General features: G+C 45.4%; 1 protein-coding gene across 1 annotated transcript in view; it reads left to right on the top strand.

Moving 5' to 3' along the window:
• The first annotated feature begins 512 nt into the window (after nt 1–512).
• The window catches only part of LOC106805010, a 15363-nt gene continuing 9368 nt past the window's right edge, over nt 513–6507 (top strand). The window contains exon 1 of the mRNA XM_014806476.1: nt 513–724. The gene's annotated coding sequence lies outside the window, so the exon portion shown is untranslated. The remainder of the gene's footprint in view (nt 725–6507) is intronic.

The following is a 6507-nucleotide window of genomic DNA, read 5'->3' as shown; positions in this document are numbered from 1 at the left end:
TTCGATACCCCGGATTACGGATTCTCTAATTGACGAGGGATGTCACGACTAGACATTGCCTTGACCGTCACACTGACTACACGGAGGCTAGCCGCGACAACGTCGGGATGAGATAACGCACGTTGATCATGTTCGCGATGTCTACATGAAAGGCGGCCGCCCGTCAGTTTCCCTCCCGCGCCTTCCGTCAGACGCGAGCGGCTACGTGCCGCCGCTCGCGTTCACCATCGTGTCGATGCCAATCAATAATACCGCCGACAGAGGCGAATACACACACACACTCGACGTTCGCGCCGTCTGGCGGCCCGCGGCCGTCGCCGACGCGTCGGCAGACGCACAGCCCCAGTTGCCGACAAAGAGCGGGTGGTGTGAGCAGCGTCGCACGTCGGGCCGACCTCGCCACGCTGCCAGCATCCGGACACGTGCGCGCGCGTGCAGTCGTAGGCTGGGTAATAAGGGCTGTCGCTCCTGCGATGCGATGCGACATACTTCAGGGAACTTGTCAACCGGCGAGCGGAGAGTATATCTGGGCATGCGCTGATGCGCACACGTCACACGACATCTCTAGGAAGCCGAGTGTCGAGGTTTGATGTTTGACATTGCGCCGAAACACCTACGTCTACAGCTCATGTAGATATTCTGCGTATTTAGCTGCTCTGTTGCCATTACATGAAACAGGCGTTTTGAGCGAGTTGGGAAAAAGCGACCGCGCGTCTTGCTGAAGGTAAGTTCCTTACCAGTTATTTACGTTTGAGGGACAGAATGTGTTGTGTAAGTCCAGTGTCATGTGTGATTATGCCAAGTGCGTTGACTTTAGTAAGATTATAAAAAGTGTGAGAAGAGGAATAATGTGGGTTGGGATTATATGACACCTAATGTACGTTTACGTGCATTAGTTGCTGCGACATTGGTGTTAGGGCCGATATCTAAGCTAGAAACACAAGCGATGATATATAATTTCAGGAGTGAATAATAATAGATAAACTATTATAATAAATAATATTAATATAATAATAATAATAATAATAGATCATCTATTATAATAAATTATATTAATATAATAATAATAATAATAATAATAATAATAATAATAGATAATCTATTATTAAATTGACTACGTCACGAATTTTCTATGGTAAAATGTGTAAAAATTTTGTTGCCATTTTTTTACATTAAAAGTAAGAACTAACGGGACTAAACGTATCGTCAAATTCTTACCTGATTAGTTTCTCAACTAGTTAAAAATCCAAAAAACCTGGACGATTTGATATTGTGTTCCTGACATTAATTGCTTGCTATGGGCTATGTATGAGTCACGAGTGTATATGTTGACATCGAACAATATAGTAAAATAAGAAGTATATAATGCAGAAATTTAACCATAAAAAGTGAACAGAATTGCTTATATTTTCTGAAAAGTGGAAATATTCTTTATATTTTTTTATATTTACGGTGACGTAATCACTTTAATCACTCCTGATCATTTCTATAACAGGTGTACATGTACTACATCGCTCAAGTATGCGTATAGTGTGTTGGTGTAGTATGTTGACGCGTGGAAACGGTTTTGAGTTTTACCGCTGCTGATGTCTTCATCTTGTGTTCTAACCCCGTTTTGTCAAAATTTAAAACATTCCACTGTCGTACAAGAAACACTATGGAGAAGACAAAAAACGAAGTGCAGTGAAATCACACCCCGTAGTGCTAACACAGTTTTCTTGTTTCAAATGACACGATACAAATCTGCCTGTCATTCAATATCTAATAGCCTGATTCGATTACCGCGAAGCAGCGAGTATATAGGCTAGCGTGTACCGACCGGACCCGCACGGAATGGCCGGTAAGATACCCCGAAACACAGTGTGCACATCACTGTCTTCCCACATCATCTGCCTAATGTACTTCCGAGAATGAATCACACCTAGACATTTCATAGCCGATGGTTTGCTTCATCACTAAACCGCATTTATTGCGAAGAGTGGCTGCCCTTTCAGATCATTATCGGCAACAAATAGCATTTACACTCCTCTGCACACACCCCACTTTTTTGTTCGGATACCTACGATTAAGATGCGCTATCCGGCGTCTCTGTGTGATCATCGCTACTCGCGCGGTGATTTACCTCATTAAAATAAGAGCAAAAGAGGAGAGCTCAGATTATCAGTGCACATGCATGACGTCGTCTGGTTCATGATTAGGTGTCACATATCTACCGTAATCACTCCATCATTAGTTCGGCCTTCATTTGGTCTCGGTTGGCTGAATCACATCTTATTAGCCTCGCACTTGCAGACACGGTTGATTATTCTGGCGCTACGTTGTCATTACATGTCATCTTCGGTAAACAGCGAGGTTTAAGGAACGCCGGCGCAGGGGGTGCACAAGTCGCCGAGATTCTTATATATAATATATAAATGGTTTCTTATATATAATATATATAATATATAAATAGTTTCATATACATCGCAGTTCGAATTTCAGCGAGTTCTCGCGCGTGCGCCGAAGCACCTACGCGCGATTTTTTTCGTCGGTGAATTTAATTCGGTACTGGTTCGTCATTATGCGATGTTAAAGTAGAGAATTGTATACCGGCTGTGGAGGTTTACTCCTTGTAAGATAACGAGATCCGATATCATGTTGTCCGGATACGCAGGGCTGGACAGTGTATAAGAACATGCTACGTGCACGAGGCTTCCTTCATGATCAAAGAAAACTGTTAGATGGCAGAGCTAAATAGCCTCACTAGCCAAGAAAATTCCACGTGGATATGCATCATCCTCGCGCTGAATTCTGCGTATCTTCTTGTCATGCGTTCATCCTGCTAGATTTCGTCACATAATCAAACTACCCCCTATATATAAATAGATAGATAGATATTCAGTGTTGGAGCGTGGATACAGTTTTCGGTTCATGGAAACACGCGTGACCTCGCTGGCGAACTTTCTATTCTGTAAGAATATTGACCAGGAGCCAGTGACCGGTGATGTCTGGACCTACTGATTAGAGTTGTAGCAGAATTCATTTTGTCTGGGCAGTTGAGCGTTCAGCCTATTCTGCTAGCATCTATTACAAATACGACATACGCATATACGCTCTCCTATGACACTATTTGTCATAGGAAGATTCTTCCTATGACAAATATTGTTGTATTGGTTGTGCGCATCATAGGAGTTTAGGAGCGCTATTATGAACGCAAGCAGTGAATTTCAGCTGTAAAGCGGAACGAAGTTGACTCGCCAATATTTGTCATAGGAAGAATCTTCCTGTGACAAATAGTATCATAGAAGAGCGTATATGCGTATATCGTATTTGTCATAGATGCAAGCAGAACATGTTGGAGCGTTAGCAACTGCCAAGGTTTATAGGGCAACTGCCTTCCCGCGCCACCCACTAGCTATGGTCTTGCTGATCCTCACGATTCGCTCTACCCAAATAAGTGTTGAGATCTTTCGCTAAAAACTTAAGCTTTCTTCTTGTATTAAATCTTTATAGATTGATAACACGGCAGGAATAAGTCTATCCCCTCTATTTAACAAGTACGTACGACACTGTCAGAGAGTGGGCATGCAGACGACAGCAGACACTGCCCTATTATAACTGATATGTGAATTGCGAGCGAGAGGAGCATCTTTGATACACACGTGGCATTGTCGCGGGTTGGCGGCGGCCGTCGTCGGGAGTGGGGGCGGCAGCAGGACGTTGTGGCGGCACGGCTCTGGTCGCTGGCTACCAGCGGACGCCACCGGCGGGCCCGCCACCTGCGCAACCGCACGCCCAGCTGTTTTACTCGTTTGTATCGGCGTGCTGGCTTTGATGTGGCTCGGGCTCTCAGTTTCTCAGTGCTAACTACGGGTGGCTAATACCTTCTTAACCGTAGACAGTGATGTAACTTTTCACGTGGTCACGCGCGTAACACCCACTTTAATTTTCTGGTTTTTTTTGTCTATTTATTTATTTGTTTGTTTGTTTGTTTATTTATTAATGTATGTATTTATTTATTTATTAATGTATGTATTTATTTATTTATATAGTTATTTATTTATTTATTTATATATTTATTTTTTAGATTATGGCTATGTTACTATGTTTGTCGTTGGTTACTCAAGATAATAATTAATATCTTATGATAGGAACTAATTAAAAATAAAACTGACACAGCATTTATATATAATCAAGAGTGCATAATAGAGATCTCTATTATGCACTCTTGATATAATTATGCATGGCGAAGTGAAATTTTATAGGAGGCGTTTTTGGGCGCACAGGTTGTCGTACTTATCATGTCTCTGCATCTGCTAGGGAACGGAAGGTCCCAGTGTGCGGATATAGTTTCGCAAGCATCGTCCACCGCTTGTTATTTGATAGACATAGAGAGTGTGCACTTCTGGGATAGCGTGTACGGGGTAGCGGATGCCATCAGTCATAACCTTTAGCTTATGATGACACATGGGATGTCCGATATCGACGTAGGTATCAAAATCTAAAGCGCAATCGTTATATATATTATTATATTAGGGCGTGAGCGTGCACGCGTGTGTGTTGGGTTTGCTGTGAGGTTGCCGTGTGTGTGCGTGCGCGTGCGCGTGTGTGTGGGGTGGGTGCGCGTGTGTGTGTGTGTGAGAGAGAGAGAGAGTCGTGCTGTGTTGGTGTCGTGGTGGGTGTCGGGCTGGGTGTGGGTGCGGGGGGCGGGTGCGTGAAGCGTGAACGCGTGTGTGTTGGCGCTTTGAGCTGTGAGGTGTGCCGTGTGTGTGCGTCCGGCGTGCGCGTTGTGTGAGGTGGTGTGTGTTGTTGTGTGTGTGTGTGTGTGTGTGTGTGTGTGTGTGGAGGTTGTGAGAAAGAGAGAGACGAAGAGAGTAAGAGAGAGGAGAGAGAGTGTGTCGTGTGTGTGTGTGTGTTTGTGTGTGTGTGTGTGTGTGTGTGTGTGTGTTTGGTGCTGTGTGGTGTGTGCTGTGTGTGTGTGTTTGATGGGTGGGTGGTGTGAGGGCGGTGGGATGCGTGAGCGTGACGCGTGTGTGTTGGGTTGCTGTGAGGTTATGCCGTGTGTGTGGCGTGCGCGGCAAACGTGTGGTGTGGTGGGTTGTGTGCGTGCGGCTGTCGTTTTGCGTGCGTACCTGGTGGGTTGCGCGCGTCGTGCGTGCATGTGCGTGAGTGTGTGCCGCTGACCATTACAGTCGCCCCAACATCATCATTCTATTAGGGCACTTAGCACAACTCCCCACCAAGCCCCATACAATAGAAATAGGTACCGACTACAGCGGCGCAAATTATTTTCTGGGAGAAGTCGCAGTGTTGACGGGAAAACAGTTCCAGCATAGACAACACGTGGCTCGGTACTCAGCTCGTCGTGCTCCGGACCTGCGGTCCAGGGCAGGCAGGATCATGTTCATCCCCAACAACATCCTGAAAATTTTCTGCGCGAGATGTGGGAGTGGTGGGGTTACAGGGGCATGGCCACACCCGTCTTCGCAAGAGAGTTGAATAATAGTGCAGAAGACGGAGTGAATGGAAACGCGCAGCAAGTCATTTCTTCGCTTTTTCGATATCTCGCCCGCCTCCCCCCCACTCCTTTTAGGCTGAAAAACTTGGTGTGTGTCTGATTGCAGGTTAATAAAATGTGTTCTTAGTGATGCAGTTATAAAGATGTTTACATGACCCCGTTGTTATGATCGTTTCCATTACAGTTGCGGTATCTGGTGCCTGGGGCATCGAACCAGTACGACCCTCCGTTGGGCCAAATTTCCGATATCAGCCGACGCGGTAATGCCGCTCTTATTTTCAAAAAATTAATGGGCGCAGAGCGCATGCGTCGAAACCCGAACACTGATTGTTCGATCATATGCCGTACATGATACCGAGACTCGAAGGCATTGAACACTTCTACTTATAATTGAGGCCTTATGTATAATCAAAGTGAACGACGTTTGATGCGTTGTTCATAGCATGGACATGGCATAATCTGCTTTATAACAGAGCGAGGTCTATGGACTTACTCGCATGGTCACCGCCACGCTGGCATATCGAGCAGTCGCATATCTGTTCCTACACGGTAACGAATGTGTTATCTCTAATTGCGTCGACTCTCCTATATTGATATCGAGATGTCGACTCTCCAGTGAACCGCATCCTACGCGCACTGACCGCAACAGATTCTCTGGCGAGAGTCATCGGGAAAACGTCACCGGTGTGACGTCAACAAACCGGGACTTTTCCCAGGGCGTTACGCTTTGCGGTGATATCCTGTTATAACTTGTGATGTACTCTCGGCCTGTTAGACTGAAGAAACAACTCCTTAAGTAAACTCTTGGCCCAAGTGGTGGTGTTGTTTTTCGCGTCAACGGTATTATCCGGCATTAAATGAGCGTCGATGGGCGTGATTTAAGCAATTGTAAGTTATTAATAATCGCAGCATTTACATATCGCGTGTGTGGCATGTGTCTGATAAGTCTCCTCTCGTGTTCTGCCTCTCTCTCTCTATCTCTCTCATCATCTCTCTTGTCTTCTCTCGGC

This window comes from Priapulus caudatus, unplaced genomic scaffold (assembly GCF_000485595.1).
Source record: "Priapulus caudatus unplaced genomic scaffold, Priapulus_caudatus-5.0.1 Scaffold5, whole genome shotgun sequence".
Taxonomy (NCBI): Eukaryota; Metazoa; Priapulida; class Priapulimorpha; order Priapulimorphida; family Priapulidae; genus Priapulus; species Priapulus caudatus.
The sequence above is the reverse complement of the archived record's forward strand: the minus strand, read 5'-3'. Positions and strand labels throughout refer to the sequence as shown.